Raw genomic sequence first — 26,263 nt, 5'->3', positions numbered from 1 at the left:
AGCGGTTCCCTGGATGGCGAATTCGGACTGGATGGGCACGACATTGCTTCGCTGTGGTCCCAAGCTCGCAATGCCACACGTCGCCTGGGGAAGCGCATCGGCTGCTGCTGGGAGTGGTGCGAGAAGCGCCAGGAGCTAGGAGTCCTGGTGCTGCAGATCAGGTCCGACAACACCATCGTCGCCCTAAGCGCCAGGGGCATGCTGGAGAGGACCCTGAAGGCAGCCATCCACTCACTGTACATGGAAACCCTGAAGCGTAAACAGGACCAGGGTAAAGCCTTCGAACTGACCAGCAAGTGGGATGCCAGCAACCACTTCCTCGCCGGGGGCGGCTTCAGCCGTTTTGCTGACTGGCGGTTCATCCACCATGCCCGGCTCAACTGCATCCCACTCAACGGAGCCATCCGCCACGGGAACCGAGACAAGCGTTGCAGGAAGTGCGGCTACTCCAACAAGACCCTGCCCCACGTCCTGTGCAACTGCAAGCCCCACTCCAGAGCCTGGCAGCTGCGCCACAATGCCATCCAGAACCGCCTGGTGAAAGCCATCGCACAGCACCTGGGGGAGGTCACTGTGAACTGCGCCATCCCCGGTACCGACTACCATGTCAGGTCGCAACTGGCTGTCACCGATGAGGCCCAGAAAAAGATCATCCTCGAAGTCACGGTCTCCTTTGAGAACAGGACCCTGGCCTTCCGCGAAGCCCGAGCTCGTAAGCTGGAAAAATACACCCCCCCGGCCGACACCCTGAGAGCGAAGGGCTATGAGGTGCAGATGGATGCCCTGATCATCTGAACCCTGGGCGCTTGTGACCCCTGCAACGAGCGTGTGCTGTGGACCTGTGGGATCGGTCGACGCTACGCATGGCTCATGCGGCGCCTCATGGTCTTGGACACCATCCGATGGTCCAGAGACATCTACATCGAACGCATCACCGGCCACCGACAGTACCAGGAGGTGTGAGCCGGTACGATATCGTGCATCAACTATGGGAAAGGGACTGAGAGACTTTTTCCATTGGACCATATGAACTGGAACCATAAACTCACTGAACATTAAATCCCACCAAATGAGTGGATACGATGATGAGGATGGATTTACCTTCATTATACTCCACACCTGAACATAGCCATTATATGAACAACATACCCCCATATCTCAATGTCTGTACTTTGACCCGTTAAACTTTTACCCCCAATCAGGGAGACTGCAGATTATGTATTCCTTACACCACCTGTTCCTAAACCGAATTTCGCAGCCCTTGAGAATCTGTACCTTATTCCCTGATAACCAGAAACTTCTATGCTTAAACTCTGTACCATTTTCTTTTTACTTCATCATCATCATAATAAAAATTATTAAATCTGCTAAAAGGTCTCAAAACCCACTCCTTACACTAACAGCTTTCCCTGAATGCAAAGATTGCCATATCTCTAATGATTTCAGTGTGCCATTTATCAGTTTGTAATTATGTTTAAGAACATAGACACCACTGAAAAATGTTACCCTAAGTCACTTAGGTGCTTTTGAAAATTTTATCCATAATACCTTCCATAACAGCATATAACTATTTACATACCAACAGTCCCGATTTAACTCGGAGATTATGGTCATGTGCTTATGCTAATCTTGTAAATTTGGGCTGGACAGGAGCTTATTTTACAAGATAAATAATACGCCCTACAGATTAAGAAGGGTGCCCTTTAAACAAGGAAACACTTGCACAGATATTTTCAATTTACATTTTTGTTGTTGATATGAAGCTTCTTGGACCACACTCCCTATGCAATATTTATTTTTTAACAGTATATTTTTAGATAGTTTTCCTTCCTCCCTCCCACATCTATATTTTCAGACTGTTGACTTTCATTTCCTGTTTGCTTTTGGAGTCAAAGCCTAGCTGTCTTCAGAACTCTTTCCAAGACCCACCTATTTACCAATGCCCTCTTGCTCTAAGACCAGACATGACAATGAAACACTAACACAGATAAAGAAAACCTAAAAGCTTCTTAGGACCAGCAGAAACCACTATAGGCAATTCTCTGCAGATGCAGACTACCTTGTTTAGTGCTTATGCACTATTTTAATAGGCTGAACTGCTCTCACACAGGGCTAAGAGGTAAGATGGGCAGCTGTTGCAACATACATACATACATACATAAAGGGGAGAAGCAAGGGTTGAAAAGAAATCAGAAAAATTAAAAAAAACAACCCATCAGTGTGTGCATACATCACAAAAAGGTTTTATGAATTAGATCATGTAGTATTTTAAAATAATTTTTATAGCATCAAAACCAAAAAGCTAACACTATGTCTGACTACACTCCACTAGTTATCAAGCTTTTATTGTGTGCCCAGATGTTTTTTTTAGTTCATAGACTAGAAATAATCTAGGGGCTCAAAGAAATGCATAAAACAGAAGTGACAGAACGTTAGAGTTATGACTCTAAAAGAGCACGCAGTACAGAAAATTCAAGCTAAGGGAGAAATAGACCATGGATCCTTTCAACATCATGCCACAGTGGTTATCAACTCTTGGAACGCTTGCGGCCCAATCAGCACACAGCTGTGGCCCACATGACAGCCTAAGGGCCATATAAGTAGTACATATATTGTGTGGATGCGGCCCACATAACACAGAGAACTACACATGCGACTCACAATGGTAACCAGGTTGAGAACCACTGCCCTGGCATAACAAGTCCTTACCCGTACCTACTTGAGCCTGTTGCACCTTCGTACAGAAGACCCTATACATTTTACAGTTAGCTGTGAATCTCCTTGTTCTCGCCAAACAATCCATCTCAGTGTTCTTTGTAACTGGTCATTAGTGTGACAGAAAAAGCAAATAGCTTCCAAAAGGAGCAAGCTGATAAACATTTTACCATCTTTTTGTATTGCTCCCTTTATACTTTCACATTTTTGTTTAAGAAATCTATACTGAAAATGATTTTCTACTTTCTCATCTCTTCAGTTTATTTTACATCATTATGTTCCACTAATTATTTTTAAAGCACTTTTACTTCTGGGCCATAAAAGGTTTTACTATCTCTATTCATCTTGTTTTCTTCCAGCTACTCCTCTCCAAAGTCTTGTTTGCTGCATCATGTTGATTAATTTCTCACCTCATCCCTCAAGACGCAACTTTTCTTCCCTTTTGCATTGTGTGTTCAACACCAGAAAATTACAGTATTTTCTGCTTTGTTTTTACTGTTTGGCAAGCAAACTTTAAAGTGTTTACTGAATGGCAAGCAAAGAGATTGGCTGATGAGTATTTGTTCTACTTTTACTGAGAATGAAAAGTAAACTGACTTTGTTCAATATGGAAAGAAACAAAATAATCAGCCGCCTGGAGTTGGCAAGCTGAGTGCTTAGAGGAACAGAACACTCACAGGCTTCAGACAGATTAATAGGAACAAAGGATACTTTCTTTTGTAAGGAATGTACAGACATACTACTGAGGATTGTCCTCAGTCATTTTTGTTTTGGCTTTTCAATCAGGTCATTTTTATTCCTTTAAATTACATTCAATATCCAATGTAGTCCTGCAATACATGGCCTAACAATACAGCCTTGTCTCAGGAACAAAGTTTTAATTAGCAAACCGCACAAAATATTTATTATTCTGATTTAAAACCACAAAAGCAAGAGTTAAGGACTTGCATGTCATCTTTAGCTTGTGTCTTCTACGCTGAAAGCCAGGCCGAACACCACCGCCAGAGACATAGACCTGCAAATCTTGTATAATCACAATTCTGTCTGAGACAAAAACCAGTATAGGGACATCAGCATCTGATTGGGAGAAGATGAACTGCAATCTGGGAAGCATCTAGATCAGTGGTTCCCAAACTGGGGTTTGTGAAATGTTACAGGGGGTTCTTGGGAAAAAAATTCCCTAATGGTGGATAGAGCTGTCCCCAGGGACTTCAGGCAGCATGGGGCCAGCAGCCCGGAGCCCCTGGACTTCTAAGAGCTAAGCAGATCAAAGCAAACATATCTATCATACTGAAGAGATTTAAGCTTCAAGACTCCTTATAAGAGATGGAAAGGGAGGTGGATATTTTTTGCTGTTTTTAAAATTAAATAGACAGCTAGTATTGTTTTTAAAATTATTATGAAGAACAAATTTAAGCTTTGTTGTAATGGGTGTTGTTTACCTGGAGTGCTCCACACCTGAATGTTTGTGTATGAGGAACTCTGAGTTGGCTTCTTAAATACCTTCATGCTGTTTCACACCTGATACTCCTTGATGAAACATAGGAGCCTTGTCTTATAACAAGCTTATTCAAAGTGATACAAGCTACGAAAGGGAGATCTTGGAAGAGTGTTGCCGTTTTCATAATATAATAAAAATACTGTAATAGTAAATAATTAATAATAGTGTGTAATAAGCGTGTCATAAAAACAAATTTTATATTTCCAAGATCACTGCTTTTATAATTTATACTCAGGTAAGGAGAAAATCCTTGGAAATATTCATTTTTAGAAGGGGTTCACGAGACTTGACATTTTAGCGAAAGGGGTTCACAGGTTGTTAAAGTTTGGGAACCACTGGTCTAGATGGTATAACTACACCAAAATCCAACCAAAAGGATCATCAAAAAATAGGTCATGTTTAAACAGGACACCAAGATTATGGAACTTGGAAGCCACAAAGAAGGAAGGTACCATCAAAGCAGAACAGGAGAAAATAAGTCAGAATTGTAGCCTTTTTATTAAAAATCTATTAGGTATCATTTTTCCAGTGTTCCACGGTGCTTTGAGACAGGTTTGTGTGCATATGCACACAAGCGGGCACACACACACCCTTCATTATACTGCCTTTGTTTTCTTTATCAGAATAAATGCAGCATTAGAGAGCACAGTTAAGTTATACCCATCAGGTAGCAAATCAATCTTTTCTAATTAAATTTTAAGTTAGTTGTTGCAGATGAAGTGAGCTGTAGCTCACGAAAGCTTATGCTCAAATAAATTGGTTAGTCTCTAAGGTGCCACTAGTACTCCTTTTCTTTTTGCAAATACAGACTAACACGGCTGCTACTCTGAAACATGTCATTTTCTTGTCAGAATTTCACTTTACTGCATACTATATTTATTAGCAATTAGTCAGTTCCTTAAACTCAGTGTTTACAGTAATGATATTGGGTGCATTAGAGAAGAAGGTCTGTTGCAAGAACTAAACGCTATTACTTAAGGGTTAAATTTAGTCCACTGGAAGGGTTTGTCATTCTGATTCATCATCCATATGACAAAGTTACTTTTTTTGTTACATAAATAATTGTCTTTATGTTCTGTATTCATATGAAATATTCTCAGAGAGATCCCTCAAGACTTTGTAACCAATATGGGGACCGACACTAAAAGCTTTCTAGCTAAAAGACAAACATACACCTACACATCCTTCAAAAAAAGTTTACGCCTGGAATTTTGTTGCTCACTGATTCTGTACTTTACAATTTCCTACTAGCCTCTGGAGAACATGTGTGTACTCTGACATATTAAGAGCTGGCACTGTGTAGTTGAAACAAACATAATGTGGAGAAGCAGCTTGAGCTTGAAATTTAATAGGCTTGTTATATAACCTTTTAAACTTTCCTAAAGCATGTTAATGACAAGAAAGATACAAAGTTTTGTGACTAGAATAATTTAGACCAAAACTATACAGTATTAAGCTTCCTCTTCCCCAAATGCTTCCCTTACTAATTCACTAGTAGAGTACAGTCAAAGGGACTACATGTACTTTACTTCCATCTTTGCTAGTATTTCAACTCTACTTAAAACATAAATATGTTTCTAAGCAAGATTAGTTTTAAACACATACCAGTATTTTTCCAAATCCAGGGAAATGATTAAAAGAAATTTAAGAGGCCATCAGTGGCAGGTGATAAACTGGGAGACATTATCTTTTAAAAATACAAATTCTAACAAAACATGTGGCTCCAACTCAAGAGGATCAACGACGTGGTTCTCTTTTTGTTTAGATTTAGAGTAGCAACCATGTTAGTCTGTATCCGCAAAAAGAAGAGCAGTACTTGTGGCATCTTAGAGACTAACAAAGTTTTTTCTCCTGCTAATAGCTCATCTTAATTAATTAGCCTCTTACAGTTTGTATGGCACCTTCGTGTGTGTGTGTGTGTGTGTGTGTGTGTGTGTGTGTGTGTGTGTGTGTGTTTTCGTTCTTATTATATGTTCCATTCTATGCATCCGACGGAGTGGGCTGTAGCCTACGCAAGCTTATGCTCTAATAAAATTTGTTAGTCTCTAAGGTGCCACAAGTACTCTTGTTCTTTTTGTTTAGAGCTTTTCAAAACCAGACCGGATATTAAATGAATGCTCTAAAAACTTGAGAGGCTTTGTCATTTGCCGAGTCCAAAGTGAAAATGGCCCAGCCACAGCCACATACAAATTAAATATGCTCCCAAATTATATTGTTCTCATATCATTTTCCCAATCCCCTATCCTACAATCCATTTTATACAAGCCCTTTCATCAGCGGGTGTTCAAGTGTTTATGTGCTTACAGGAAGTCTGAGACAAAGTCCGAGAAGGTTCTTGCACTGTGCTCATCACCATGGTAGCTGTATGCTCTGAACACTACTGTAATATTAGTATGGAAGTGAAACTGGGAAATTGACTGTTTACTTAGAAATAAAAACACAACATATTCTAAGTTCACTCTGAACCAAAAGGGACTTTTTTGGGCTCAGAAGGGGAGTGGGGCCTAAAACTGCCAACTTAAGATGCACTTGCAACATATGACCACACTTGCGAGTGCACATACAAAACCATTCATCATGTCATGTATTCTCACCCTCTGTGCCCATGCAATCCATGAAGTATCTGAAGTGCTAGCAATCTTTCTGGGACTCCGAGGGTTCACAACCCAGCAGGGCACTGTGGTAACCTGACAGATTGCATTCTATCACAGTCTGATCCTCCCTGCTCCCCTCTTTCTCCTTTCCACCCTTCAAATGCTAGCCATAAGGCTAAGAGATGAAGCTGAGAAAAACATTACTGTCCCATGGCAGACAGGCCAGGATGTTTCAGGAGCTCAGCACCCACCACACCAGTAAATATCGAAAAAGAAACAGGCTTACTTTTTTCAGATTAACCTACACAAAATAGCAAATTCCTTATCCTCCTTCACGTGTTCGTGTTCATACTCACTTATTCTTTTCTCTACTGGTGACAAAACAGCAGTATTTGAAACCAGCAGCCATACTTATGTGAAGAACCATGGTGTCATATTACAATATTGAAAGACTGTATAATTTCTGTATTCATAACCAGCTCTTTATTGGGAGGATGCAGGAAGGAGGTGGTAGGGAAAGGACATATCCCAAAATACCTGGTTACCAAAATACCAGACAGACTGGTTAAAACAAATGTCCACAGTGATTAGAAAGGAGTACGTGAGTCAGGGCATCGATCTTGGGGAAGAACAAAGTTTGTCTCCACTATATAAGGATCGGTTAATTCTTAGAGAAAGGAATACAGTTTGGGGCGAGCACTGACTCTGAAAGGACAAGCAATGATCTCCTTTGAAAGCCATGTCTTGACAGGTACACCTCTGAATCTCTGCTACCATGTAAGAAACCTTGCCACTCAACCTTTAATCTTTTGAATTAACCTTTCTTGATCAGTATTAGTGTGGCTCGTTATAGCTGTTGCTTAGATGAAACAGGTTTAATTGCGGTTCACATCTGTATTTTCACCTTCTTGAACTTTCTTATTTAAATGAAATAATCCACTTTAATGACCTTGAGGGGAACAAATGCTGTCTGACTGTAGCTAAGAACCAAGAATTCTGTACCCTCAGGGGAGGGAGAGAATACAGATGAGAAACACTTTGGGTAGCCAAGGTAAAAAATGAAGACTTTAACCTGTCCCAAGAAGCATCACAGCAGGCTGATTTACAGCCATGTAGTCATGGAATGACCGCTCAGATTTAAAGGTGCCAGGGCACTGTCATGTGGTGGTGCACTGGTATTTTACATAAAAAACTGGATTTTAGGAATCCTTTCTGGCTGATTTTCTTACTAGAGACAGGAAAGAAATGTTATGACTTATTTTTGGCTTACAAAAGAGATACATCAAGCCTTCTGTTGTTGCAAATTTTTGCCAAAGAAAGTTTCTCTGACTGAATGAGGTCAAAATAAGTAGGAACAGAAATCAGATATCTACATTACACCTCCCATTTGGAGTCAGCACTTGCAGCAGAAAACAGTCACTAACAGATATGCGGCTGACAACCACAGCAAGATCACCAAGAGGCGCGTGACTCAACTCCTGTAGGAAATAGATTTTTCAAACGTATCAGATGTAAGCAATAGCCAAAACTGTATTGAAACAATAACTTAAAAAGGGAAGCCATAAAATCTATCATCACAAACTCAAATTATTTACAAGATAGATAAATTTCAAGAAGCCTCCATTAAGGATCAAGGAGAGGAAATGGACAGCGAATGCCCTGACTGAAATCACAATATGAAACGGAACACATGAAAATGTATCCTTTAAATGTGTTCCCTTTTACACATTTGCTCCAGTAGGGAGTCTCACTTCTAGTCACCAACTCCAAGGTGTTGGGAATGCATATTTTCCACAACATCTGAACACTTATGGCAAAATTCTGCCCTTACAAACTGGAGTTATACTTGGGCTGGTTGTGAAGAGCAGAGAGGTACTGGCAGAGGATTAGATTTTAAAAACATACAGATGTCTCAGGGCAGGCATATGGTGGAATGCACATTGCTTGTCCTTTAAAATAAAAAATAAATAACTAAAAGGATTAGCATAAATCCCCTGCTAGTGCAAGATGCTGAATGCAACAAAGGAGGGACCTGTCCACATGCCTTAACTGGTAGGCAACACAGCCCAACCCTAACCCCTTCGGTGCCACAATGCAGTTATTGGCATTGTAGTTTGTCCTGCTTCTAGAACTCTCAATTACTACAGTAGATAGGAATTTTAGCCTGCTGCTGCACAAGGGGTTGACGGATGGGCATGTTCCATTCACCCTCTTCCCACACACTACAGGACAGACCAGGGGTGGGCAAACTTTCTGGCCTGAGGGCCACATCAGGGTTCCAAAATTGTATGGAGGGCCGGGTTGGGAAGGCTGTGCCTCCCCAAACAGCCTGGCCCCCACCCTCTATCTACCACCTCCCACTTCCCACCCTCTGACTCCCCCCCCTCAGAACCCCTAACCCGTCCAACGCCCCCTGCTCCTTGTCCCCTGACCGCCCCCTCCTGGGACCCCACCCCCTCTCCAACCCCCCTTCTGCCTGTCCACCCCAATCCCTATCCATACCCCCACCCCCTGACAGGCCCCTTGGGACTCCGTCTATCCAACCCTCCCCCTCCCCCCGTTCCCCATCCCCTGACCGCCCCCCTCCTTCAAACCTCCGCCCGATCCAACCGCCCCCTGCTTCCTGACCTCCCTCCCCCCCCGCCCGGACTCCCTGCTTCTTATCCAACCCCCCCGCTCCCTGCCCCCTTACCATGCTGCTCAGAGCAGTATGTCTGGCAGTCAAGCTGCCTGGCCGGAGCCAGCCACACCGCCATGCTGCCCAGCAGGAGCTTGCAGCCCCGCTGCCCAGAGTGCTGGTGTCACGACGAGCTGAGGCTGTGGGGGAGGGGGAACAGCACGCCCCCCCCTGCCGGGAGCTGAAGGGCTGTGCAGGACAGTCCCATGGGCCGGATGTGGCCCGCGAGCTGTAGTTTGCCCACCTCTGGGACAGACTATAAGAACGGCCATAATGGGTCAGACCATCTAGCTCAGTATCCAGTCTTCCAACAGTGGCCAATGCCAGGTGCCCCAGAAGGAACGAACAGAACAGATAATCATCAAGTGATCCATCCCCTGTCACCCATTCCCAGCTTCTGGCAAACAGAGGCTAGGGATACCATCCCTGCCCATCCTGGCTAATAGCCATTGATGGACCTACCCTCCATGAACTTATCTAGTTCTTTTTTGAACCCTGTTATAGTCTTGGCCTTCACAACATCCTCCAGCAAGGAGTTCCACAGGTTGACTGTGTGTCGTGTGAAAAAAATGCTTCCTTTTGTTTGTTTTAAATCTGCTGCCCATTAATTTCATTTGGTGACCCTTAGTTCTTGTGGTATGAGGAGTAAACAACACTTCCTTATTTACTTTCTCCACACCAGTCATGATTTATAGACCTCTATCACATCCCCCACTTAGTCGTTTCTTTTCCAAGCTGAAAAGTCCCAGTTTTATTAATCGCTCTTCATATGGAAGCCATTCCATACCCCCTAATAATTTCTGTTGCCCTTTTCTGAACCTTTTTCCAATTCCAATTTTTTGAGATGGGGCAACCACATCTGCATGCAGTATTCAAGATATGGGTGTACAATGGATTTACAAAGAGGCAATATATTTTCTGTCTTATCTATCCCTTTCTTAATGATTCCCAACATTTTGTTCACTTTGACTGCCGCTGCATTTTGAGTGGATGTTTTCAGAGAATAGCCACAATGACTCCAAGATCTCTTTCTTGAGTGGTAACAGCTAATTTAGACCCTATCATTTTATAAGTATAGTTGGGATTATGTTTTCCAATGTGCATTACTTTGCATTTATCAACATTGAATTTGGCCCTTACTATTTAAGATTTGTCTACCTGACAAAGGCGCTACAAAAGCACTAAGGCAAGAGATCCTATTTGCCTCATTTTAGAGGCTAAACATTTGTTTTACCATGTAAGTATACAAAACATTTCTGATCTACAACTTGCTGATTACAGTATAATTAATGTATTTTGACAGGTATATTAACAGAAGGAACAGATAGAAAGTGTGCTGCTTGTGGACCAAAGTCAGTGCCAGCATTCCTGAGTAGTTCAAACAGTCCAAATGCATCCTACTTCTTTAAACTTCAAGAATTTGAGATTTGCAATTTAATGCTTTCAACAAGGGACTCTAGACACACAAATGCCAATGGAAATTTTGTATAATTATAAAAGTCAATGTATGGCAAAGTTTGCTTCATGATCTTTTTAATTTTTATACAGACAGTGCATATTTGCATTTCAACATGGCTGCATCTCAACTTAAGAGATGAGCAACCAGGAAGCACATAATTGTGAACAGAATCCTTTCAGTCACTCTGATAAAATGCTAATTCATGTGCAGGAGTGAGAATTATTAAAAATGTAATCCCAGATGCTCAAGCAACCATCTGCACCTGTTTTCCACTTACAAAATATTTTAAGGGGGTGGAAGGGAAGATTATGATCTTGGCCTTAACTATCAGCCTCGAGTCACAACTAGAGAAGAAAATCCTCCCTCCTACAGTGTCCTCCAGAGATGGGATTAATTCTAGTTTATGACAGCTGCTCAATCGCGTAGGGCTTTGTCTACCTGGGAAAGTTTTACTAGTTATATGTACACCCCAGTATGAGCCCATGTGTTGACAATCTTATTCCAGTGTAAGTGGAACTTTTCTATTTAGTTTACATCCCTTTGGAAGGAGGTTAAATTGAAAAGCTAAAAAACCAAAATAACCCCCACACTTACACCAAGATTTAAATTTATTTAAATATTTGAATTTAAACCAATAGTTATGCCAGTGTAAACTATGTATAATCTTTTGTGTGGACACATTTTTTCTGGTATAATTTCCCCACAGAGAGAACCCATTTATCGCTCCTGCCCCATACCTTGCTGAAATGGAGAAAATAATGCCATGCTTATTTTAAATTCAGTGTTGCTTTACCTGTTGGGTTTGTACTGCTGATCACTGTTCCCTCTAAGATGTGCACGTGCACACAGGTCCTAAACCCAGCGCGCATGGCAAAACACCGCACGCACAAAAATTTGCACAGAAGAAATTTTTTGTGCACACGGCCTGTCAAAAATTAGAGGGAACATTGCTGCTGATAATGGAGTTAAAGTTCTGCAGAATCTGGTAGTTTCCTATAGATTTCCAAAGGCCCTACTTAGATCTGATGAAGTAACCCTACAAATTTTAAACCAGAACAGACAATACTTATTTGCTGTAAAAGACTGGATATCTGGCTTTGTAATGTGCTAAGTAGTTTGCCGCTTGAATTGCAGCCATCTTAGAGACTCATTAGAAAAGCACTCTGTCCCTGAGAGCTGAAAAATGTAACCACTGTGTCTGGAAGCAGTGAAAGCATCACCTAGTAACAATACAGAATAGCCTAGTGTACGTTACAACAGGTTCAATGCTTTCTACAGATCATGTGAATGATATTACATTAAGAGCTTTAACTTGTTTGGGAGCGATGATATTCTTACAAACTTATCACAGAGTTTCCATAGTGTTTCCTCACTACTGCTGTGTGCAGTGGGAGAGCAGGAAGGAATGCTTGGGGGGCGGGGGGGGGGGGGGGAATGCCAGGTAGGGTGCAGGCTCACCACCCGAGATCCCATAAAGCTCTCTAAATCCGATTTAACATTTACTTTTGGATTATATCATTCCATTTAAAATATTTTCATATACATGCAAACAAACAGTAAAGCAATATTGTAGGACATGTAAATAAACAGGAAAATCAAAGTAACTTTTTAGAATAGAGACTGTACATTCATTGCTACACTGAACAAACTCAGCTTACCCCCTTAAAGAAGGCATCAATAAAAACTCTTTTGGTATTTTATTTATAGATATTTCTATGGCAATCATTGAACTAACTGAACATAGTGATATCGGGATACATCTCAGAATACCACATATCCATTTAATTCCTTCCAAACCTTCTGTCAACGTGAAAGGATTGGTTTAAATGTTAAGTTCCAAAATTCATGGCAATAAATAACTGGTTCATCTGTGCAGCCAACTAATGGGATAATACCAATCACCTCTTTAAAATACAGCCTGCAAGGATAGTACCATTACTGGAACAGGATTATAATTGGGATACAATTCCTTTTGGTTCCAGTTAAAGTTCTGCTTACATAATGTATTTTACCATTCTTCAGTTTAGACAATAACTGCAGGTTTCACTTGCACTTAACATTGCTGTGAAGCACTCTCTTTTTATATAAGAAAGACTATTGAATTCATTTAGAGTACTGGCAATTCTGTTCCTTTCCCTGGTTCAGAATTATAGCAGTTTCCAGGGTTACAGTGTAGATTACATTTGGTTCTAAATATGTCACAAAACCAGATCAAATGCAGAATTAGGCATTTGAAATAACAGCTCTACTAATAAAAGCGGCAACGAGTCCTGTGGCACCTTATAGACTAACAGACATAACAGCTCTACTAATAGTTATCATACAACCTAATTCTTTTAAGCTAGCTTTGAACCCTTCAGGTGTAATGCATTCAAATACCGTATTTTATTATGTAGCCACAAAGAACCATCTGGAATATGAAAATACATAAAAATAGACTGTCAAAAGTAAAATCAAGATTAAGCCGATATAGTAGTGCCTACACTTCCCTGTGCCTTTTTTTTTTTTTTTTTTAAAGCGCCCTAGGAACACAATCTCTACACCAGATTAGACCACTTGTCTATCAAATGAAGTATGTAACCTCCAGGAGTGGAAAATTCTAGATGAAGACTAAAAAACTCCATATTGCATTTAAACAGTTGTGCAATACTGTACGGGGGTGGGGGGAAAGAAGAGTATCACCACAAGAGAACCAGTACAACAGACTCACACTATCTCTCAAGCTTTAGCATTATGATGAAGCTATAAATTTCTTTTGTAAATTTAATTAAAATTACGTTTACGTTCCTATGGGATTTCCATCCACCTGCACTGAAACAGCACCTTTGTCACTCACCATCATGAAGGCAACAGGAAACCTATATAAACTTTCAATGAAATGGTTTTTCATGAGCTCAACAGAAATGTTTCCAAAATAAGACTTTTAAAAAGACACTACCATATGTTAATAAAGTCCTAGCCAGAATGTTGAGGAGTCCGATAGTGGTGAAGTTATCGGAAACTATTTTTAAAAGTTTGAGGACACTCACATGTTCAGATTTTAGGTCATATTTTGGAGAGAAGGGAAGGGAAATGGCATCTTATATCTCTAATAGCTTTATGGCCTTTGGACCATACACGTCTTTGATCCACAAGCATAACCCCCCCTCTGAAAGCAGCAGGGGTTCCCCCCAATCCAGGCACACAGCATGACCCTGTGATAATAAGAGCCACAATATTAAGTCAAGATATTATGCCCCAAATATGGTGTCTTGCAAGAGAGACACACCACTTCTATGTGTACATTCCACAGGCAAATGGTTTACTGAAAAACCCATGCGAAATGAACTTTAACCAGAATAAACTGAGTATACCAATCTCACTTTCTTTCATAAAAATTTAAATATATCTTCTGCTGCAATCAAAATGTTAAACAACATTAAGCCTAACCTCTATAATATAGTCAGTACCATATTTAATAAATTAGTCTTACTGAAGGGGGAGGGGGGGGACAATTTATGCCCCCACTTCAAAAGTTTCGTTTAAATGTGCGTGAGATGAATCTGAGCCAATCCAGGTGTCAGTTCAGTTGCCACTCTCGGCAGACAAGCCAAGGACTAAAAGCGTAACAAGCTAAATTTATGGAGCACCTTTCAACTTGAAATATCGAGGATTCCAACGTGCTGTAACAAACTTAGGGCTTATCTACACAGGAAAATTGACTGGCAATAGCTATAGCTAAATTATACACCGGTATAACTACGCCAGTGTAATTCCCTCATGTGGATACAATTCTGGAATAAAACCCACTTTTATTCCAGAATAGTGTGTCCAGATGGGGAAGTTATGCCAGTATAGACATAGTGGTATAATTATTCTGATGTAGTATGCTGCTCAATTTCCCTGGATTAAAAAAAGCCCTTAAACACATAGGGATCACTTCATTTACTATTGAAGATGCAACTATCTTTGTGGTGAAAAAACAGCAGCTTTTTGACAGTTTATAGCAATAACATATAATAGTTTTAGATGGGAAGCAAATACCATTTTATCCAATATAACATTAGGGTGAATACAAGTAGGCAAAACATAATTACGGGATATGGAATTTGACCAGAATATCAGGTCAGCATCCCATCTCTTAAAGAGAGAAAAGGGATCTTAACAACCACAGGCATGTTTCAATATTACTTCAGTTGAAAGACAGTGGTTTCTCCAAAACAGATGAGACATTTGTGATTAAGTAAATCTGAACAGCTGCTGCCTGTATAATACTTGCTTGGTGGATAGGAGTCTTCAGCCTCCAAGTCCATGAATGTTCCATCTTTACTGAATATTGACTTTCAGACAAAAAAAAAAAAAAAAAAAGGCAGTCACTGTAGGGATCTTAGGAACACACCTGCATGCTTCAGACATACTCCGAGTGGAAATAAGGACCATGCTCTGTAAGAATGTGGTTCAAACAATGTCTGTCTGTACAATAGCACCCACCAGACAGAAGACTTGACTTGCCACCTTCACAAACTGTTAGATCCACATAACAAATGGCAATATTGTGATACTTGTGTTGTACTTAGGTACTCTGTTCTTGTGTTCCTGGGTTCAGAGTACATCAAGCATGCGTGCACATGTGCTGGGGACAGAACTTAGACCGAGCTGGTATAACATAACACCTCTCAAATTGCTCTCTTGTTCATCAGAGTCTCAGCTTTCATTTAAGAGAAAGATAAGTCTCTAGCTGTCACATTTGTAAAAAAAAACAAAAAAAAAACCAAAACACAAAAAAACAAAAAAAAACCCTCAAAAATGTGAGCTGACTAAGTGATGCAAACATGTTTACTAAGACAGCCTGCAGAGAGCTGAAGCAGTATCTTTGGGATGCTTGAACAGCTGCCTTTATCTCAGTGAAGTGTTAATGCAGATGCCTTAGTGACAATAATTTAAATGCCAACCCCATTAGCTATTTTATTCCTCATGTATGAAAAAAAAAAGAGGGAAGATCACAGATTTGTAGTTTATTGTGAGTGACATCTCATTTTGGTGCCACAATTAGGTGGTATTCAGGAGAGTACCGCCACTCTTTGTGCTCCTCCCGAAAAATCATGAAGCCTGAGGAACCTACGGAGCCCATGGGCATAATCAAGTTCCATCAAGCAAGAGCCAAGTGGAGTACACAGAGTCATATCTTGAACATCTACATAATTTTTTGAGAGTGGCATCTCATTCTGGAGACTCATATAGGCAGAGCTTATTTTGTAGGCACAAGTTTGGAGAGTATACCATCTTTTCTTCCCCATGAATTCAACCTCCTGTTGGAGATTAAATGTGGGGGTACTGAGAGATAACAGCCACAGGATGTTGTGTTAGATGTGGAATAAGTTAACAATTCTTCCTTCAGGGCTAGTAGGGAAAGCATAAAACTCTCCAAATGGGATTGGTTAGAACGGAAGGAATGGCCCCATATGCTAGTTAGAAACTAACCTGGAAAAATCTGACAAGGGAGGACACTATTCTAAACAGAGGCCTCAAAGATGGTCTTTGCAGCAACAGTGTAACTATTATTCCATAGAGGCAAAATTCAAGTCCATGGTGTTACCAATATTAGACTCAGATATGGTTTTGTTCATTTATCTTTTGTGTTTAAAAGAGCCTGAATCCGGACTATAGTGAATTAGTGGACAAGCTCTACTAGTTGCTTGGGGCAGGAAACTTGACTTCTGACCTTAAGGGTGGAGGATGTAATTGCTTTAGCACAAAGTTAAAAAAGAGGTTTCAGAATCTAATCCCCAAAAAAATGTTGCGAGACAGCTGGTGTAGGCCAGTGAAGGCATTAAAAGGTTTGGAGGGTAGGACACTTAGGGAATACATAACTACTGAAAAATAAATCTGAGTAGTTCTGGAGCCCTTTCAAGTTATCTGCAGTCTTGTAAGCAATGCATAAAACTTTTATGTAATATAGCAATGTGTTGTGCATTGCTGACATTCATCTTGCTAAGAAATTCACACTGTGGCACTATTATAATAAAATAATTATTTGTTTACAAGGTTAGCTTTGATATTTATCTCATCCTTTTCATTAAACTGAGCTGTAAGCAACATGGGTTGAGTGTTCTGTGACTTGAAACTGTATAGTCATGAAACTTTATTTTACAATTCAGCCATTATCCTACTGTGTGTCCATTGGGGATCTATTTTTGGAAGTGTCAAATACTCTTTGCTGATCTACCGCTGCTAACTTAATTTTAAGTAGTTCTAAATTTGGATTTTCTAGCAAATCCGTTTGATCTGCTATGATTAGAGGCACACTTTCAGAAAGGAAGATTCTTAAAATACACTTATCTGTCCCACGGCTATTTTGGAATATATTAACTTTTGTATTACTTATTGGGATTGTATGTGAAAAGTTTAATCGTTTGTTAATTTGTTTTTGCCTACTTATTAAGACAGTTACAGGGTAGATCTCAATGTGTTCCTTTTTAGGTAAATATTAAAACTATTTAACACGGTTTGGCTCAGAGAGGTTAAGAGACTTACATTAGGCATCAGAATCAGTAGCAGAGTTGAAAACAGAATAACAATCTCCTGCTTTGTCTACATTCCCTTCCCCCAGAAGAGGGCCAATGAGAGAAGAGTACAAAGTAGTAAAATGAACTGCACTCACGTTAGGTCTGAATTTAGCCCAGAGAGACACACAGGCTTCTAAGTGCTGTTGTAATACAAATAATTTTATATTATAAATAGTATAGTCAACCTACAGAATTTATTGTCAAAGGAGATATGCAAGACAAACATTATGCTAGAGTTTAAAGAGGACTAGGAAACTGACCATTAGCCCCTTTAACTGCTGCCAGAAGCTCCAGATAGAATTCAGCTACTTCAGCTGAATATACACGTTAAGTGTCACAATGGGATTCAAATCTCATGTTGCAGTAGAATGCCCATGAGAATCTGGGAAGGAATCCTAACCCATCCCTCTCCAAATATGTATTGCACTACACAGATGACTAGGCATATTACTGAATATTTATCAGGTTCCAGCTGCTGCCAAAGGTATGCCAGTAGACTAACGATCTGATCATGTGTAGCAACTATGATGTCGCCAAAATTTGTCACCCTCCTCATGTACAAACAGGAAATATGCCTACTGCAAAGCTTAATTGATTCAAAAGTGAAACTGTCAACATTCCTTCAGCCCTTGGTTCTCTTTTAAAAACAGTGACTAAAACCATAAAGATTACATAAATAAAAACAGTTTTTTCCTCACCATGCCCACCCACACTGTGGAAGTGCAGACAGAGAAAGAGGAGATCAATTTAGTCACACTGTAAGAACAAACAAGTTCAAAAGAAACAGTTAACATTAAATTCTGTTCATTATGTCAATGTCTGTAGTATGCAGACCATGAAACAGAAATTTGTAATTTCATGAATTCAGCATGGAGGGCTTTAGCCACAGGCCAATGAATTACACAGTAAATATAGATTTTGTAAATTAAAAAGCAATGCAATTTATAAAATGTCTGACAAGATGTCCTCTGAGAAGGATATTGGCGACTGTATTCCTGAACTGGACCCAACACTGATAGCATTCACATTTTCCACTGAATGAAGAAAAATAAAGGACTTGGAAAAGAAAGTGCTCACGTCAGGAAACTAATCATTCCCCTCCTATTGTGGCCCAAACAAATGTAAACATTGCACTGCCGTTCCCACAGTTCTGAAAGATCTGAGGGGCCATTAACACACAAGCACTTTTTTTTTTAACCTTATACAATTAAGATCTATTATTACTAAAACAAGGATATGATATTACAGCAGCAGCAAGCAGTTCTGCAAATTACAAGCCACAGTCAAACCGAGAGGCCACTATGTTAAAGCAGGTTAGTAATTTATGTTTTCAAGCTGTTACATAACTTGATCATACGTTCTGGGACAAAACAAAACAACACAACACCCCTGGGTTAAGGTGGAGTTAATTACTGCTATATACTCTAAAAACTTAAGGGTAACATACACATTACAGGGATGTTGTAATTAACCAAAACCCAAGCATTAGAATCCCAAGAAGTTCCAAGTTAAGGCTGCTTAACAGAAATTTGAATGTGTTATATTGAAATGCACATTTAAGACACCAAAACAGTCTTAATTCTAATCTGTAATGACATCATTCACTAACAATACAACTATGATTAAGGTATCTTAGTGTCTGAAGAACTGATTTTTAAAGACCGTTTTCTTACCCACTTGTCACTGGAGGACAGAGTTAGGGTTGTTTAGGTGTCAAAATCCCTGTAATGTTTTTTTACTCTTAAGTTACTAATACATACTCTCAAAACTTGAACTCCATCTTACAGTAGCTTTTGCCTTGAATTTTCCTTAGTTTTGTAGGATTAATTGAAAATGTATACATGAATACAAACAAGAAACCCAAAGAGAATGCTACTATGGGATATTTCTACTAGTTTGAACTATGTGGTAGCAACCTTAAGGGCAGCAGAGCAAAGGCAATGTTAAGAACTTCAAACACTGATGTCCAAACTAATTTGGGGCCATGGAATTTCAGAATAACGGTTGGGAACTTTTGACAAGAGTCCAGTCTCTCTAATGAAGCTGACTCACACTACCAATGGAATTGTTGCATGCAATTTAAATGTAGAAGAATAGTGATTGATGGAGTTACCTCTGATGTCACAATGGCCCTGTAACATTTGCCTGAAGCGCTCATCTGGCCCTGTCTGTAGAGTAGTGATACTCAGACCTCAGTGGTTCAGGAGCCAAATTAGCAATCAACTTTATCCAAAAAATAGTAGTGTGAATTCATGGTTTCTTCTATTATTTATATATATTATTCTCACAGCAAAATGACTGACCAAGTATTATTTTATTAACAATTGGTTAACATAGTAAAAGCATTCGTATTGGTTAATAATTAAATCACACAGCGTTTTAATATCATGTGCTGCAAAGAGCCACTTGCAGCTCATAAAGCCTCAGTCTGAGCGCTTTAATGTGGCTTGCGTGGTCGCGGCAGAGCATGGGAGAGCGCTCTAAAAAAAACCCACCTCCATGAGGGGTATAGCTCCCAGCACTAGTGCACTGTCTACACTGGTGCTTTACAGCGCTGAAACTTGCTGCGCTCAGGGGTGTTTTTTCACACCCCTGAGCGAGAGTGTTGTAGCACTGTAAATTGTCAGGGTAGACAAGCCTTGAGTATCTCTGGTGTAGGGTATATAATCATAACAATTAGAGAAAAAAGTTAACTCAGTTTAATACTTAACCTAATTTCATCAAATAAGTCAGTCTATAAAATCATGAACGGTATGAGGAAAGTTAATAGGGAAGCATTATTTACCCCTTCACAAGAATTACAGAACTGGAAGGGACCTTGAGAGGTCATCTAGTCCAGTCCCCTGCACTCAAGGCAGGACTAAGTATTATCTAGACCATCCCTGACAGGTGTTTGTCCAACCTGCTCTTAAAAATCCCCGATGGAGATTCCACAACCTCCCTAGGCAATTTATTCCAGTGCTTAACTACTCTGACAATTAGGAAGTTTTTCCTAATGTCCAACCGAAACCGCCCAGGAGTCACCCAATAAAATAAATAGGCAGCAGATTTAAAACAACAAAAGGAAGTATTTCTTCACACAACACACAGTTAACCTGTGGAACTTGTTGCCATGGGACGCTGTGGAGGTTCAAAAAAGAACTAGGTAAGTTCATGGAGGACGTGTCAAACAATGGCTACAGCATCCCCATAGTCTGGGAGTCACTAAACCTCCAAATGCTAGAAGTGGGACTCGACGATAGGGGATGGATCACTTGAAATTGCCCATATCTGTTCATTCCCTCTGAAGCATCTGGCATCGGCTGCTGTTAGAGACAGGATAATGGGCTACATGGACCATGGTTCTAACTCATTATGGCTGTTCTTATGTTAAATTAATAAAATTCATTATGTATTTAAGACTTCAATGCTGTAAATTTGGGAAGAATAGGGTTTATTTCCCCTCTCCCCCCCAACACACACACACACACACACACACACACACACACACACGATGTGGAATTCCATCTTTAAGGACAAAACGGAACTCAGCACTAACTACTGAGCTGCAACCAGTGCTTCCTTAATACAGTAATCAGAAAGTAAACCTGAATCTGGATTTTGGGCCCTTCATTAAAAGTTCTTAGAGTTCCCTTCCAGCACTGTAATTTCCCCTTCCTCTTTCCCCTTTTCCATTATACACTCTTCCCTTCTCCATAATCTCGTATGAAGCTGGGAAGAAATGTTGAATTGTCTTCCAAAAATCCCAAAGAGCTTTATTAACATTCATTTCTTAAGCCCCAAACACCCTTATAAGAAAAGTATTTATATACAATTTACAGATAAGTAGGAAGTTAAGTAACTGTCTGAGACAGACTTTGGGCAATTGAGTGGCATAGCCAGGAACAGAATCCAGTCTCTCCTCCCACTTAACACAGACAACATTATCTCAATTTCTTAAAATGCCTATACAGCAAAATAAATATACAACAAATCTTAGCTCAAATATTCTGTCCTCTACAGGCTCCCATCTCCAACTGACATCAATGAAGTTTCCATAGAAATGGAAAGAGCGGAATTATCAGAGTTGATCTGTACCATGCAGAACAGACAAGATAAATATCACCTTTAGGTTGTATCCTACTATTTCTAAGCAATCACAAACAAGAATTTGCCAATATAGCTTTAGATAGATGCTCATGGATCTCCCTACACAAACTTCCACTGTGCACTAAATATATTTAATAAGACATCCCAACCTTTCCCCATGAATGCACGTAACACTTCTAAACTGCTATCCTCAGATTAAATGACAATTGCCAAACTGCCCAGTTTATACTTTTCCAGACCACAATTACCAGATACCCTTTCGCATGTGGAGGTCTGGAGTGCTGGGTAATCCACTGTCAAAAGCAAAGCAGTCAGTTTTCCCCATGAGTTTAATTCTGAATTTTTGAGCTTCTAGACAAATGCCATTTGGCTGATCAATGGGTCCTGCAACCACACTCCTGACATGTTCATAATCTAAACACCTTCAGAGGACTGAAATATTGAGAGTATTTTCAGATTAAAGCAATACCACTGAGTCTCAATGAATTTGTTTCTCTTGGTGGTACTTCCTCCAAGTTTGGCAGGATGTTTTAGCTTTCAAAGTGTGAAAGGCTTTTTTCAAAAAAATAAAAAACAAACCCACCCAGAACTGGGTAGAAGCAGCTGATGAACAAAGGAACTGCAGCTGTCAGCTACAATACAGTCATGTGTTTCCCCACAAAAACAGAAAGCTATGGAAATACTTAATCATGCCACAAACATGCAAACTGCAGTAAGTCAATTTTTCCTTGTGCTTAACTTAATTCACATTTTTGTAACTGCTGGACATTCTAAATAAGTTACATTCTAAAAACAAATTAATTACATGCTTTTTTAGACTTTTTTCCTTTGTGAAGCAAGAGACCATCAACAATGACACAAAACAACATAAGCTAAACTGGAAAAAGGCATTTTTACTCCACAATAGGACTGTCCACATGGGGAGTTATAACAGTATAATTCTACTAGCAAATTTCCCTGTGTAGTTAAGCCCATATTTTTAATAAAAAAATTACAGAAGAGATGGAGTTTGGGATTAAAAATAATTGAAAAAAATCACAAGATTATAAACTGTTTTGAATAAAAGATAAGATACATACTAAGATTCTCCTCATTGTACAAACTTCCTGCATAGCAAGAAAATATATTTACTGGGAGGGAGGGATGGGAAGGACTTACATTCCTTAATTTCCAATTTCAAAAATGTTTTATAAAAAAAGGACCCACACTGTATGGATTTTAAACCTACTGTTACAAATTACACCCAAGGTTACTATGACAGACTGAAAAATAGAGAAATAACCAATTCTCTAAATTCTGTATACTATGTGCACTTGAAAGAACTTTATGTATGGCCATTTTCACTGTTTCCCTTCCATTATCAGTTAACCAATGTCCGTTGTTTCAATGGATCTTCCACATAGCAACAGGGAAAAGGAACATTAAAAAAAAAGAAAATGTGATGAAGGCAACAAAAATTGGCACAGGATTTAGGGGCAGGTATAGTACCCAAAATTACTTTTCTTTAAAAAATGAATTAAAAGTAACTAGATTTCAAGTTGAGTGATATTCCTTTATAATGAAAGGGATGATTTGCTGACAAATCAGAAACAATTAAGAAAACTTCATACAATTCCAGATCTAGGGATTATATTTTAGTTCAACAATCTAAAAGACTAGACAGAGTAGATATGGAGAACTTTAAGAGTGAAGTGTATTTATGCTTCATGAAATTCTATTCCTCTTTTGTAATTCACTCATTTTAAAATCAGAACCTTATGGACAAAAGTCTTCACAGATCTGTTAAAAATAAACTAAGAAAAGCAGGCAAGTCATCTTGTCAGAAAATTCAAATGCACACATTTACTAAAATGTTGCAACTGAACGTTGCTCTGTTAGTTTGTCTAGTTTTATGCTCAATGAGTTTTAATGTACTTTGACTACTGCACTAAAATGGAGGAATTATAAATTTCTTTTTTTTTTTTTGCTACAGCTACAATTTATCATCAGTTAAAAAGGATTTCATCTTCAAAGAAGCACAAAATGATCTTTTATTTCTGTTTTAAGAGAAACTAAAAAATATTTAACAGTTAATGGGAATAGTAATTTAATTCTTTAAACTGAGTGACTGTGTAAGTAGTTTATGGACAGATTTTTCCGAAGTGCTCAGCACTCAGCAGCATCCAGTGTTCTCAATGGGAACTGATGGATACCAAGCACTTATGAAAATTTGTCCACTTTATGTAGATGCCTAAATAGGAGCACAGTTTTTTGAAAGTCTGTCTCCACTTCAAGGTGCTTAGCACTTTTGAAAAAAATCTAGCCCTTAATCCTCAATCCAGTTTTCTTAAGGTCACAAATTCTTAAAAATATATACTTACAGTCAATATTAACACAGCATATGGTGTAGGTCTGATGCACACTAACCATGTGCAGCCACCAAATTAGGATATAAACTTCATTTCTAAAATGAAATTTGTAACTGTGGATGGAACATATTTATAGACAGAATGTAAGTGCAACAGACTTTCATCATATTTCTCTAAATACTCAACACCTTTGGTGCTGACATCTGTAATATGGATGTCATTAAAACATGGTATATGCTTCCTTATGCACAAACTCATCCCTTGGAAGATCTGTTCAATATCAAAATGTGACCCTAAGAGCACCCCAATGCCAGAACGCAAGGGGGTCCCCAGTATCTAGCAGTGACCCTCAGTGGTCTGACCAGTTTAGTGTACCACCCCAATTCACTGTTATCATACACAATACCTTTTAGAACTGGCCAGCCTTGCTGAAAGAACAACCTGGGAGAGAAAACTACTTTGAACAAGAGACTAATTTTTCAAGTTAGGTTTTAGACTTTGAAGCATATTTTTAGGTTTTAGTCTTTGAAGCATGTTTTTACATTTGTTTATAACCATTTCTATCCCAATTCCTTCTACCTGGTATCACTTCAATGTCTTGTTTCTCCACACAACCATCTCAGTGTAGTGCTTCAAACTGAAAAGTAAAATCCTCAAAGTAACATGCTGGTGCTATGTACAGTCTCTTTAAAGTGAGCTTGACATGGTTTTGTGAGTGTTACAGTGAGAGGGGCTGAGCACTGCACCCTGCAAGGAGTAACCAGGCTGGTGCAAGCCAGGGTGAGGTCAGTGTGCTGTAAGCGGGCTGTTGGTGTATCAGGGCTCTAAGCCAAAGCTGCACAGCACAAAAGCATCCAAGATTACAGGGCAGGCAGTGACAACCCTTTACTGGTCTCGGTAAACCCCACAAGCACATCGCAAAGCAGCTGATTTTACAATATTTGAGTTTAGTTTCCAAAATAAATTTAAAGGACCTCTAACTCATTTCAACCAGCCAGCATCACAGCTTATATTTTTTGGCTCAAGTGCTCATTTCTTAACCTCGTGTTGCCAAGAGTAGTATGATATATATGAGGGACCCATCATTCTAATGTTGGCATTTTAAAGACTAAGCTGTGTGCTCAACAATGTGCATAACTTACATAAGAAAATTTAAACTCTTCAACTGAAAGAGCATTAGAATTCTCAAAGGGTTTTGAAAGCATATTCTTCTGGTTCCTTCTTCTATCTATCTAACCTTGGTAACACAAGAAAAGGCTGAGTAAACAGTAATTTCCCCCATTTCAGCTACTTTTAGCATTATGTAAACTGGGACATGAAAAGGAATCTTTAAGTCTATAATTTTCAGGAGTTAGCAAAGAGAAAACTTTAAAATAAAATGGCTGTAAATCTTTAAAATGACATACTTTTAGAGCATGGTGGTACATTTAAAGCCTGGTGGTACGTTTAAAACCTAATGAAATGCACAACAATGCAAATTCAGCCCCCTGAGCAAGTAGCAGGACCAGGAACTAGGAAGATATGCAGAGGAGCGGGGAAGAATCAAAGATTCACCAGGGAGACTAATTCTATCCCAATGGCTGGAGTAGTTTACGTGGAATTCTTATGCAGTGTCCCTCTATGGCCAGTCAAGACTGAGAGGATCCACAAGGTGCCTGACTTCCCCACAGCTTTACACTCCACCAGTTCTCTTCAGAGAGTGCCTCCAAGTCTGCAAGAAGAGGGGGCTGGATTTGCCCCGGCCTGAATCTATTGCTATCCCCAGATATACATATTTTCAAATGATGCTTTTCAGAATTTCCATAGAGGAGATATATCCCTAATACTTTTCCAGTTAGAGAAAACATTTATTCCTTTTACCATGATGAAGTATTTGCAACACAACAGTACTGGTGAGAGCTTGCCTTACCAATCCTGGGTCAGAGCGAAGTACAATTTAGTTTTACTTTTCTTTCTTTGAATAGAATTGTTTCAGGCCCCTCAGTAGAAAAAGCAAAATTTGTCATGGTGTATCAGAATAACGTAAAGGGCACCACAATTCTACTATCACAGTATATAGGTATTTCTCATCACTTTCCATTATTTGTAACTTAAGTAGGGGAGAATAGGAAGCGTGCAGTTTAAATGGTCCACCATGCAACAAAGGACACTCATTCAGTTGGCTTCAGTGGAAAAGGGAAGTTCTAAGTGGTGTCTCCATCCTAGAGCTGATATTAGGACTTGCTGTAACTAGTTTCAACTAGGAGGAGAGCTGTAGGCCTTTAGAGTATAGATATGTTTAGAGTCCTGGAGTGGGACTACAACTAAGACACCTTTCTATAGTCCCGTCGGGGAT

At 39.6% G+C, this 26,263-nt stretch overlaps 1 protein-coding gene and 1 long non-coding RNA gene across 10 annotated transcripts in view; one reads left to right on the top strand and one right to left on the bottom strand.

Moving 5' to 3' along the window:
* Positions 1-26,263, bottom strand: part of SEC14L1 (SEC14 like lipid binding 1) — a 94,877-nt gene that overhangs the window by 22,159 nt on the left and 46,455 nt on the right. The gene's annotated exons all lie outside the window — the stretch shown is intronic.
* Positions 18,644-26,263, top strand: part of LOC141998690 (uncharacterized) — a 48,263-nt gene continuing 40,643 nt past the window's right edge. The window contains exon 1 of the long non-coding RNA XR_012641886.1: positions 18,644-18,804. This is a non-coding gene — a long non-coding RNA (uncharacterized LOC141998690). The remainder of the gene's footprint in view (positions 18,805-26,263) is intronic.

This window comes from Natator depressus, chromosome 14 (assembly GCF_965152275.1).
Source record: "Natator depressus isolate rNatDep1 chromosome 14, rNatDep2.hap1, whole genome shotgun sequence".
Taxonomy (NCBI): domain Eukaryota; kingdom Metazoa; phylum Chordata; order Testudines; family Cheloniidae; genus Natator; species Natator depressus.
The sequence above is the reverse complement of the archived record's forward strand: the minus strand, read 5'-3'. Positions and strand labels throughout refer to the sequence as shown.